The sequence below is a fragment of the Mustela nivalis genome (genome assembly GCF_964662115.1).
Source record: "Mustela nivalis genome assembly, chromosome: 1".
NCBI classification, from domain to species: Eukaryota; Metazoa; Chordata; class Mammalia; order Carnivora; family Mustelidae; genus Mustela; species Mustela nivalis.
In genome coordinates, this window is record NC_139020.1 from 2906523 (window position 1) to 2918648 (window position 12126).

The 12126-nt window shown below is 49.1% G+C and overlaps 1 long non-coding RNA gene across 1 annotated transcript; it reads right to left on the reverse strand.

Moving 5' to 3' along the window:
* Nucleotides 1–9547: 9547 nt before the first annotated feature.
* Nucleotides 9548–12100, reverse strand: LOC309860046. Its single transcript, XR_014309116.1, has 2 exons — nt 11914–12100; nt 9548–11442 (listed from the first exon to the last, which is right to left on the reverse strand). It is a non-coding gene; the product is annotated as an uncharacterized lncRNA (long non-coding RNA).
* Between the last annotated feature and the right edge of the window lie 26 nt (nt 12101–12126).

The following is a 12126-nucleotide window of genomic DNA, read 5'->3' on the forward strand; positions in this document are numbered from 1 at the left end:
GGTCAGCTCAGGGTGGAATGAAAACCGCCTGCTTCCCTTTTCTGTTCTGGCTCCTTTCTCTTCCCAGAAGCGCCCGTCCTTAGTTAGATGAGTCCTTTGAATGTGCTTGGTTAACTATAAACTTGATCCTCCTTCTTGCTTGAATGCAAGACGTGACTAAAGTTTGACCTTCATCAATCCTTCTAGTGGCTATTGTTTTCTAGCCAATAAAAGTGAGCCGGTGGAGTTGCTCGGGGCAGCAGTTCTTTTCGACTGTTGTCCGCTCTTCCTAGTCTCTTACTGCGGAGTTGTTTGTGCCTAATTCTTCTCACGCCACCAACTGCCAGTGGCACTTGCTCAAGATGCACACGCTTTTTAAAGCCCCAAGGAAAATGTGTTATGGCCTTTTCTATGTAGGTTAATACAACTTAATTACATGTTTTACGTGAAGCGTGTTTTTGTTTGTTTTACAACGCTTTCAGTAACACTAGTTTTTTAAAATATTGTCATTGTCTTAAAGATTTATTTACTTGAGGGAGAGAGAGAAGTTCGTGAGTGGGAAGAGCAGAGGGAGAGGGAGAGAACATCTCAAGAAGATTCCGAGCTGAGCACAGAGCTCAACTCGGGGCTCAGTCACTGGGATCATGACCCAAGCCGAAACCAGGAGTCGGATGCTTAACTGACCCTGCCACCCGGGTGCCCCTAAAATAGCATTTAGGATGACCATAGTATAGTTTGCCTTACTCTTAGTAAGATAATTTTCTTTTTAATAAGAGTAAAAACAGGTAGTTAGCTCAGGGGGTGACGCGTCCTGCTGGTTTCTGCTTGGATCATGATCTTGTCGTCACGGGCTCCAGCCCCAAGTCGGGCTCCATGCTGAATACGGAGTCTGCTTTGGGTTCCTTCTTCCTCCTCCTCTGCTTCTCGCCCTCCTCATGCTCTCCCCAGCTGCTCTCAAACAAATAAATAAAATCTTTAAGAAAAAACATCTCAGGGGCACCTGGGTGGCTCAGTCATTGGGCATCTGCCTTCAGCTCAAGTCATGACCTGGGGATCCTGGGATCAAGCCCCTCATTGGGCTCCCTGCTCAACAGGGAGCCTGCTTCTCCCTCTCCCACTCCCGCTGCTTGTGTTCCCTGTGTTGCTGTATTCCTCTCTGTCAAATGAATTGTTGGGTCCCCCCAAAATTGGGTACCCCAATAATGGGTCCGTGATTAAAGGAGCGAGACTGATACAGAGAGAAGGTCAAGCAAAGCTTTATTTCGCACCAAGCATCAGGAATCAGACCAACCGTCAAACACATCGGTCAGGGCTGCCCCTCCAGAGAGGACGACCCCTCCCGGCTTTCTTGACTAACTTTTATAGAGCAAAGGCCCTGTGGTTGGCCCTGGCCACACACAGGTGGTCAATGAGATTGTAACACACACACAGGAAACTCCACAGTGATGCTAGGCAACAAATTGAATTACAATTTACCCCAGTAGACATTTGAACCAGCCTATCACACCTTGGTTGGGATTGGCGCCAAAAGGCTCCCAAAAGGCGGGGGGGCCCTACTCCTCGGTAGCTTGGGGACGGTATGCACCCCCACTGATTGGATACCTCCACCTGGCCTGGCCCACCCTTGTACTTAGATTTTGTTACGTGGGACTGGTTTCCCGGACTTGCTTTTAAGTAAGTTCGCCTGGCGGGGGGGGGGGGGGGGGGGGGGCAGGGTCAATTTAAGTTTTACAACAAAATGGCAGTTCAACCGGGGTGGGGCTGCTCTGGCTGAATAGGCCCTTACAGAATAAATAAAATCTTTTTTTTTTTCAGAATAAAATCTTAAAAAAAAAAAAAAAAGAGTCAGACACCTTACTGACTGAGTCACCTAGGCACCCCTAAATTAAGTTTTCTTTTTTTTTTTAATTTATTTGAGAGAGAGTGTGCGCAGGGGGAGTGGTAGAAGGAGGAGTAGGAGGAAGCCAGCTCCCTGCTGCACGGGAGCCTGAGGTGGGGCTCTGTCCCTGACTGTGACACCGTGACCTGAGCAGAGATAAGAGCTCAGGCTCAACCCTTTGAACCCCCCCCCCGCCCCCGTGCCTCTAAACTCTTTAAAAGACAGGTAGTGACATCTGTCCCCAGGAGTATCTGGCCATCAGATATTATGAGAAACTGCTGGGCTACAGAATATTTGACAAGGCTGGGTAAAAGATCAAAGAACACTTTCAAATGATCAGTTCTGTTCCCACGTCCGGATCTGTGCTCTGCAGTCTCTGCTGGCTCTTGTCCACGATCGCTGGGCCACGATGGACCGGAAACTCATGTAGTTCTGGGCTCTTATCTGTGGAAAGTCCCAAGCCCTGGGGTGACTGTGCATTCCTGCTGAATTGATCTGGTGTTTTCAGTGATGCCTATCTTGGCCTAGTGTGGTCATTTTTCTTCATCGTTTGGAATGTCCTGGGCCACAGGAAGTGTGTGTCCCCAGGGACTAAAACAAAAGCAAGAAACCACAAGAAGTCACATTGCCCTGGGAGCATTTGCTGATCTCAGTTGAATTAAAGTCTGGGTTTGACTGGACCTGGAGAGGACTTTGGAGCCGGGAGCACGGGGAGGGAGGCATGGCCGAGCTGCTGCTTGGTGACAGGGGGACGTGGGCAAAGCCACCTGCTTGCAAAGAACGGTCACACGAAATGGGTCTGTCTCAGCCTGGGCACTGAGTGGGGAAAACTATGTCTCAAGGCCTACCCTCTCTTGAATTTGCAGTACACACACACACACACACACACACACACTTAGCATGGCGCAGGATGTCCCAAGGTATTTGTATTAAATTTGAAATTTGTGTTTAGCAGAAGGCGCTATGGGAAGTAAAAAGACAAGCCACAAACTGGGAAGTCATTTAACTCATAATGAACTGGTGTCCAGAACACATAAAGTTTCCTACTCACTAACAAAGACAAGCCACCTAGAAGAGCAGGCCACGGAGTACCCCCGGAGGGCGTGGAGGGATGGGTGAGGTCCACGAGCAAGGAAGCCTTGAGACTCGTGTCCTTTCGTAGTGTTTGTTTGTTGTTTCTTACTGTGTGCTGTGGACACTTGAGTATCTGGTCTCGTATACTTTCGATATGGGTGAAATATTACATAATGCATTTTAATCAGTAAAAAAAAAAAGCCGTAAGTGGTTGGTTTTATTTTGTGCCCCAAAGTTATATGGTGGTTTTAGATGCCCACTCTTTTTTTTTTTTTTTAAAGATTTTATTTACTTGTTTGACAGAGATCACAAGGAGGCAGAGAGGCAGGCAGAGAGAGGGGGGAAGCAGGCTCCCCGCTGAGCAGAGAGCCCAGTGTGGGGCTCGATCCCAGGACCCTGAGATCATGACCCGAGCCAAAGGCAGAGGCTTAACACACTGAGCCACCCAGGCGCTCCAGATGCTCACTTTTTGATGGAAAAGATACAGGTTCCAGTACTACTAGAAACTCGATCTCCCCATACGCCGAAAGAATGACTAGGTTTGTGCGGCAAGATCCTGTGCATATGCATCTCACGTATTTAACCCGGCTGTATGCCTTCATGTTTCCTCTGCCGCACCAAGTGGGCCATTACTGGAGCCTAGACTGCCTTGGAAGGGCCACACGTCACTACTTAGTCTAGTAAGGGTGAAGAGCTGAGTGCTGGCATGAGTGAGAGCTGAGTCGTTATGGGCGCTGGGGTGGCTCAGTGGGTTAAAGCCTCTGCCTTTGGCTCGGGTCATGATCCTGGGGTCCTGGGATTGAGCCCCACATCGGCTCTCTGCTCCACAGGGAGCCTGCTTTCCCCCCCTCTCTGCCTGCCTCTCTGCCTACCTGTGATCTCTGTCAAATAAATAAATAAAATCTTAAAAAAAAAAGAAAAAGAACTGAGTTGTTAGTATAGCACTGTCCTCAAGATACAAATGTATGTTGTTCTAGCTTCTTAGAGCTACTTAGAGCTACAGTAACAAAGGACCAGGACCTGGCTGGCTTCAGACAACAGAACGGTAGTGTCTCATGGTTCTAGAGGATACGGTCCTCTGTGATGGTGGCAGCGGGAACAGCATCCTCTGAGACCCTGGATAGAATCCCTCCCTGCCTCTTCGGAGCTTCTGGGGCTGAGCCCCGATCCCTGGCATCCCCTGCTTTCTGCTTGACTTCCTATGGCTTCTCTTTGTGTGTCTTTCTTCTGTGTGTGTATGGCTCTGTACCTCAATTTCCGCTTTTTGTAAAGACACAAGTCATACTGCATTAGGGCCCGCTCTGATGGCATCATTTGAACTTGAAATCTTCTGTAAAGACTGTCTGCAGCTAAGGTCACATTTCAAGTACCAGGAGTTAGGATTTAAATTTACCTTTTTTGAGGGAAAATGGAACATGCCAAAACCACATCAACAGGGAAATACAGTGACTTTATTTTTTCAAGGAAATTCTTTTTTCTCCAGCTCTATTGAAATATAACATATAGGGGCGCCTGGGTGGCTTAGTGGGTTAAGCCGCTGCCTTCGGCTCAGGTCATGATCTCAGGGTCCTGGGATCGAGTCCCACATCGGGCTCTCTGCTCAGCGGGGAGCCTGCTTCCCTCTCTCTCTCTCTGCCTGCCTCTCTGCTTACTTGTGATCTCTCTCTGTCAAATAAATAAATAAAATATTAAAAAAAAAGATATACAGTGTAATGGCTTGGTATATTTCAAGTATGAATATATATTTATATATTACATAATATATAAATTATACAAATTTAATATATAAATATGTATTTTAGTATATAAGTTTTACAGCTTAATACATCATTTATATAATACATACTTAATCATATTATATATTATTATATCCATATTTTAGAATATACAATACTTAAAAATATATAAGATATACAACTATATTAAAATATATAAAGTGTATTTCACATAAAATAAATTTATATATTTGTGTTCACATATGTTTACATATAGACTATAATTGTATACATTTATATGTATAATACTAAGTATATATTTATATTTATCAATGTCGACGTCTCTGTGTTGATATCTGTATCTATCTCAGAACGTCCTGGACGGTCTCTTCTCTTGTTCCCGGCCTTTGTGCAGCGACGAATTCCCACAGGGCTAGGCTCTGGTTGCCCTTTCTTTCTCATTTGTGAATCTACTGTAGGTTTTTTTTTTTAAAGAAATTTTTTTTTTTAAGATTTTATTTATTTGGGGCGCCTGGGTGGCTCAGTGGGTTAAAGCCTCTGCCTTCGGCTCAGGTCATGATCTCAGGGTCCTGGGATCGAGCCCCGCATCGGGCTCTCTGCTCGGCAGGGAGTCTGCTTCCTCCTCTCTCTGCCTGCCTCTCTGCCTGCTTCTGATCTGTCTCTGTCAAAGGAATAAACAAATTAAAAAAAAAAGATTTTATTTATTTATTTGTCAGAGAGACAGAGAGAGCACAGGCAGGCAGAGTGGCACGGGAGGCAGAGGGAGAAGCAAGCTCCCCGCGGAGCAAGGAGCCTGATGTGGGACTCGATTCCAGGACACTGGGATCATGACCTGAGCCGAACGCAGCCGCTTAACCGACTGAGCCACCCAGGCGTCCCTGCTGTAGGATTTTGCTTCGTGGTGACCACGAGGCTTACACAAACCACCTTATAGACGCGACGGTCCATTCTACACTGATGACAACTGAACTTGACCGCGTATCAAAACTCCACCTTTCCAAATCCTCCCCCTGATGTTTCGCTGCCACAGTTTCCGTCTTCGTGCTTTCTGTGTTCATACACAGACGATCGTAGCCGTGGTGATTTCAGATTCTATCATCCTTTAAGCTTATACAGAGCAGTTAACGCGCCGCGTTACACTATTAGACGGCCCCAGTCTGGCTCGACCCACAGCCTTCCGGTGTGTTGCATGTTTTCCGTGTGTCCACACGGCGGCTGACCGTCCTTCCATTTCAGCTCAAAGAACTTTCTGTGTTTCTTGCAAAGCAGGTTCCATGGCGATAAACTCTCGTAGCACGCGTCTGTCTGGGAGTCTTTCTCTCTCCTCCATTTCTGCAGGATGGCTTGGCCAGGCAGAGGATTCTAGGCTGGCAGCCTCTTCCTTGGACTATCCCGTGCTGCTCTGCTCTGGCCTGTAAGGTCCCCACTGGGAAATGGGCTGATTGCTTGCTGGGGACAGCCTGTACCTTCCAAGCCTCTTTTCTCTTGCTGCTTTTAGGATTCCCTCTTTGTCCTTGGTTTCTGGCAGTTTTATTGTCATGTGTCTTGGAAAGGATCTCTTCAAGCTGGGTTTGTTTAGTGACCATGAGCTTCAGCAACTAGGATGTCCAAATCTGTCTCTTGATTTAGGAAGTTGTCAGGCATTCTTTCTTTTAAATAACTTTCTGCCGCTTCTTCCCCCTCTCCCCCTCTGGACCTCCAGTAGATCAGAGACCGTCGCTTTCGCTGGTGTCGCGCTGATCACCTGGGCTTTCCTCACTCTCCGTCCTGACTGGATGACGTCCAAGGTCCCACCCACGTCACGGACTTTCTTCCGCTGTATCCCTTCTGCCGCGGTCCTCTCCGTTGTACTTTTCATGTCATTCACTGTTCTTCAGTAAATTCTTATTTTGGTTCTTTCTCATGATTCCCGTCTTTACGACGTTTTTCATTTTGTTCATATATTGTTTTCCAGATTTTGTCGATTTGTCTTTTTTCATTTGCTCGCTTTTTGTAGCTCATTCCTTAAAATGGCTGTTTTGAATTTTCAGGTAAGTCACGGATCTCCATTTCTCTGGGGCTGGTTGCTTGAAAGTTCTTCTGATCTTTTGGCGGCATCATGTTTCTTTGATTTTGGGTGTTCCTTGAAGTCCCGACGCTGCTGTGTTCCCACTGAAGTTGGCTGGACCTCACCGCCTTTGGGAGAGAGATACCTTCCCTCAGCCCTGCCAGGGGTTCCGGGGCCATTGCAGACCTTCGGTCAATGGGCCTCGTCCTCATTTCTCGCTCGCTCTTGTGGCTGGTTTCTAAGCTCCTGCGCCCTCTCCACCCCACAATGAACCGGGTGGAGTGCTGACCTCCTGCCTTTTGTTTCCCAAAGGTGGTGCCAAAAAGAGAGCTCAAGTTCACGGTCTCTCCCTGACCGTGGATTTGGGCCCATTATCTGTGCGTGCTCACTACCTGGTTGCCGAGACTCACTCTCACTGCCATCGGGAGTGTGCACAGGGAGCTGGTCACAGTGTGGCGGTGTGTGAGGGTGAGGTGTGTGGGGCACAGTGGGGGGGGGCGGTAACAGTGGGCCAGTTGGGGGATCTGTGGGCGAGTCCCTAGTAGCTCACGGGCAGGCTTTTTGATGGGAGTGTTGGGGTCCCTTTCTTGCCCGAGAGTTCCATCTTGGGTTCTCCTAGCTCTTCCTGCCCCCGGAACTCATGACCCATACTCTGGAAGCGGCTAGAGGGATGCAGGTCACTTTGGCAGCATCTCACACAGCCCAGGCTCACTCACACATTCTTATTTTCCCCTGCGGGAGAAACCGTGGGCTGGGAAGCTCTCTCCTGAGGCTAAGCTGTAGGGCTTTGGGGGAGGGATGACACAGGTAAAGTCACGCTGTTCCTCTTAACCCTCTCCACGGTGTCCAAATTCATTACTTTTGTTTTGTTCTAATGATGTGCTGGAATCTGTCTGTTGGAAACCTGGACTCCCACAACAGCTCTTTCCTTTGGGGGGATTAGCTAAGATGGGTTTTCCAGGGGCTCCCAGACCATGGCCAAGCAGGAGTGAAGCCACTTAACACGCCACAGCAAACTTCACAGCTGGGACCAAAGTCTGTGGGCCTATTACTGGACACTTGGGGAGGCAGGAGTCTGCCTGGGTCCCTTGGTGGGTAGGATTGGCCCCACAGTTCCACAGTTCCCACAAAGGCACTCTGTCCATGGATGAATGCTAAATTGTTGTTGAGTGGGGGGACATGGCAAGGGCTATCTCATTCAGCCACGATGCTGACATCCCCACGGTGTATAAGGGCTTTGTGTTGGGCAAAGCACCACCTTCAGGGGCCTGGGCAGTTTAGAGTGAAAAAAGGTCTCTGGGCCCCCAATTTGCAAGGGACAGTAGGAGTTTAAGAATTGCTCAAAGGGCATGTTTTTCGAAGGGAGCAAGAGGTGCTGGAAAAGGAGGGCTCTCCGGGAAGGCAGAGGTAAGAGTCATGCTGGGGTACAGCCAGGGGAATGCTCCTGGCAGGCAGACCTCAGCCTCAGCGGGAGCATTCCCTTTCCCCTGGTCCCGTGAGCATTCTCCCTGTGCATTTAGGAAGTGCACCAGCGAGTGCTCTGGGCACCCACTCTTTCCTGTTCTTTTCTTCTAAAGATCTATTTAGGGGTGCCTGGGTGGTTCAGTGGGTCAAGCTTCTGCCTTCAGTTCAGGTCATGATCTCAGGGTCCTGGGATCGAGCCCCACATCGGGCTCTCTGGTCAGCAGGAAGCCTGCTTCCCTCTCTCTCTCTGCCTGCCTCTCTGCCTGCTTGTGGTCTCTGTCTGTCAAATAAATAAATAAAATCTTAAAAAAAACCTTTTTTTTTTTTTTTTTTTTTTGAGAGCGAGCGAGCACGTGAGCAAAGTTGGGAGGGGCGGAAGGAAAGGGAGGGAAAATCCCACGCAGACTCCGAGCTGAGTGTGGAGTCCAACGTGGGGCTCCATCCTACCACCCCGAGACCACAACCTGAGCTGAAACCAAGAGCTGGACTCCTGACTGACTGTGCCACCCAGGTGCCCCCATTCTTTCCTTTTCCACTGGAAATATTCACTGTGGTGGTCCTTTCCCTTTTGACCACTGTTTGTTTGTTGGCGGGGGACAGCTCACTGATATCTTGTTCGTCCATCTGTGGCTCAAGAGGGCCACCTCCGAGGAGCCACACTCAACCCAGTATAGATTATAAGACTCTGTGCCTTGAGCCTGGTACTGGGATTGGGTGAGACTTCTGGGGATCTTGGGAGGAGGTGAGTTTTCTTCTTCTTTTTTTTTAATGGAAAGATGTGAATATTGGGGCCAAAGGGTGGACTATAATGGATTTGACCACAAAAATGGCCTCAATTCTCTGCCCCTCCCTTTACTCATGCCCTTTATACTGTGAGTTTGATGCTCCGATCACCAAGGCGGGGGCTATCTCCTCCCCCCACTTTGGATCTTGTTGCCCTTGTGGCGTGCTTTGGCCAACAGGTTGTGTCGGACAGCACACTGGTTCTTCTTCTTCTTTTTTTTTTTTAAGATTTTATTTATTTATTTGACAGAGATCACAAGTAGGCAGAGAGAGAAAGAGAAGCAGAGCCCCGGGATCATGACCTGAGCTGAAGGCAGAGGCTTAACCCACTGAGCCACCCAGGCGCCCAGCACACTGGTTCTTGACTGTGCCTACCACATAGCTAAGCCCCAGTATCCTCCTGCAGGATCACAGGGTGTAGGGACAAGTTGTCCCAGGCCATCCTGGACCAGCGAGTTTTCTTCCAAGCAGGTGGCAGGCCACAGACAACATGAGCAAAGACCAGCCAACTAAGACCAGCCCAAATGGCCAAATCACAGAATTGTGAGCTAAGTAAATGATTACTGTTTCAGGTTACACAACTGGTTGTCATACAATACTTGTTATGTATTTATTAGTAGTATTATGACAACAGAAAACAGATAGAGTTACTAATAACAGTTGCTGAAACAGTTACTAATTACAGATACTATTTTTAAAAAATATTTTTTAAGATTTTTTAAAAAAATATTTTATTTATTTATTTGACAGACAGAGATCACAAGTAGGCAGAGAGAGAGAGGGGGAAGCAGGCTCCCCGCTGAGCAGAGAGCCTGATGCGTGGCTTGATCCCAGGACCCTGGAATCATGACCTGAGCAGAAGGCAGAGGTTTTAACCCACTGAGCCACCCAGGCATCCCAATTATAGCTACTATTGACACAGCTGACTTCTTTGAGAAAATTGCCAGAAGAAATGGTACAAAATCCAAATGGCTCTCCATTTTTATCCAAGCTGTAAAGAACGACTATGCTCTCATCATTTTGTAAATTTCAGAGCAGTAAAAGCTCAGTTATAACTTTAGCAGCTACGTTAACAAATTAAAAAAAAAACAAAACACAAAACCTAGCCAAATTATCCAGAAATGAAATTTGAGTTGTGGGCTTGTTGTAATAAGCTAAGAATATTAGACAGTAAAAGATCAACACATCATATTAATGCTGAAATACAGAGGATAACGATGTTGAATGAGTCCGCAGACCACACGTTCATAGGCCTGTGTTAATATCTGATAGCATGCACAAAGGAAAAAGTAGCACCAGAGGAGACATGTGAAAATAAAAATAAGCTTAAAACCATTTCAATTCAGACTGGATTAAAGTGAAAAAGTTTGGGTTATCCCTCAATTTACTGAGAAAAAGATCTTCAGGCCAATAAATGTTGTTGGCACAAGTCCTGTAAGAATTCAGAGCGTGAGGCACGTGATCATCACCGCAAAAAAATGAGAATGACCAGGCTGTGCTTAGTCTGATGCTCGAGCATGATTCTGTAAGTTTTCATTTACAAATGTTCTGCCCCTTGTGATATAAAGGACGGGTTTCTTTAACTCTTTGCTATTCAGTCTCCACAGTTTTTTAGAGGAAATTGTCCTTACTTCCCAAGGTTATAACTTACAACATGAAGGCAGACTCCAAGGTCATTTCAAATAGGTAAATTATGTCTGTTCGAGTGTGTGTCATGGAACATTTTAGAACATGTAAAGGATGACTGGAAAGGAAGCTGAATTTGTTCATGAGCCTCGTGATGACTGGCCCCCGTCTGGGATCTCTGTGGTCTTAGTATCACTATCCTGCCCAGCACAGACACTGTGAACTCACTTGCATGACTGACAAACATCCCAGACCATGCGTATGGACTTCCACCGTCCCAGCTAGATCCGTCTCACAGAAATGTTTGCAGATTCCTTCTCAGAAACTCTGGGGAGTCTCCTGCCTCCCCTGAAGTTACTGCCCAGCGGCAACCCCTCTGTGGGTACTCCCTTGCTTTTGCCTCCTCTGCCTCTTCTCCCCAAACTCCGTGCCCTCTGTCCTCCCAGCTTCCATCTCCATGAAACTCCCTTTAGGGGCACCGCCTTTAAGGAAGTCTGGTTTTCTCCCACGCATTCGGCTCTGCCAGCAGCAGGCGCTCTCGATTTCAGGTAAAAAATTTATCCTTGATTCATGCGGGGTGGGGTCAGGGTCAGCATTGTCCTGGTTTCTACGCCTCCTGCCCATCAACATTCCTTCACTTTTCCGTGACAGCAGCTGCGCGTTTAAGAGAGTTACTTGTCCCACTCGTGTACTTAGCAAATCGTGATTGGGCACGGACTTCTCCCCAGGTATGGCGCTGCAAGCTGGGATGACCACGGCCTTCCAGACTAGGCATTTGTAGTCTGGAGAGACATTAGACCAGTCGATATGAAATAACGGAAAGGAAGGGAAGGCGTCCCTGACCGATGAGGCCCCTGAAATGAAACCGAGTGACCGTCACTAACTAGTTACAGTGCATAGATGGGGTCCCGGGGAGAACATTTCGGGCAGAAAGAATGGCATGTGCTAAGGCCCTGGGGTGAGCGCGCCGTGCCAGTGCGCGGGAGGGTCCCGGCGTGAAGGGCGGGCCTGCCCGAGGAGGCTGCGGGGCGGACGGCAGCCAGGCACCGGCAGTGGCTAGAGCATGATTAGGACTCGGGTCTTCGCCGTGCAGCAACCAGAGCCCGCCGGTTTTACGCAGGGGCGCGCGGTCAGGCTTGCGTTGGGCGACCCGCGGGGACAAGGGCGGCGTCGGGCTGCCGTGGGTCGGGGGCGACGGCGGGAAGGGGATGCGAGTGACTGGTGCACAGGACGGGCTGCGAGAGCGTCCCCGGGGGGGAGGGGAGGCCGCGGAGGTCGCTCCCCGCGCCCGAGCGCCGAGCACCCCGGGGCTGCCGCGGGCTCACCCCGCGCGCCTCCTGCGGGAACGTCCACGAGGAGCCCAGCCGGGACCCGCGGGAGCGCGTCGCCCGGCTGCGGCGGAGAAAGATCGAGAAGCGGGCGTCCCACCGCCCCGCCTGCCGCCCCTCGCGGCCGACCAGCTCGCCGCACCCGCGACGACCAGCGAGCAGACGCCGCCGGGAGCGAGAGGGCGGAGAGCGCCTTCTGCGCACGCCCCG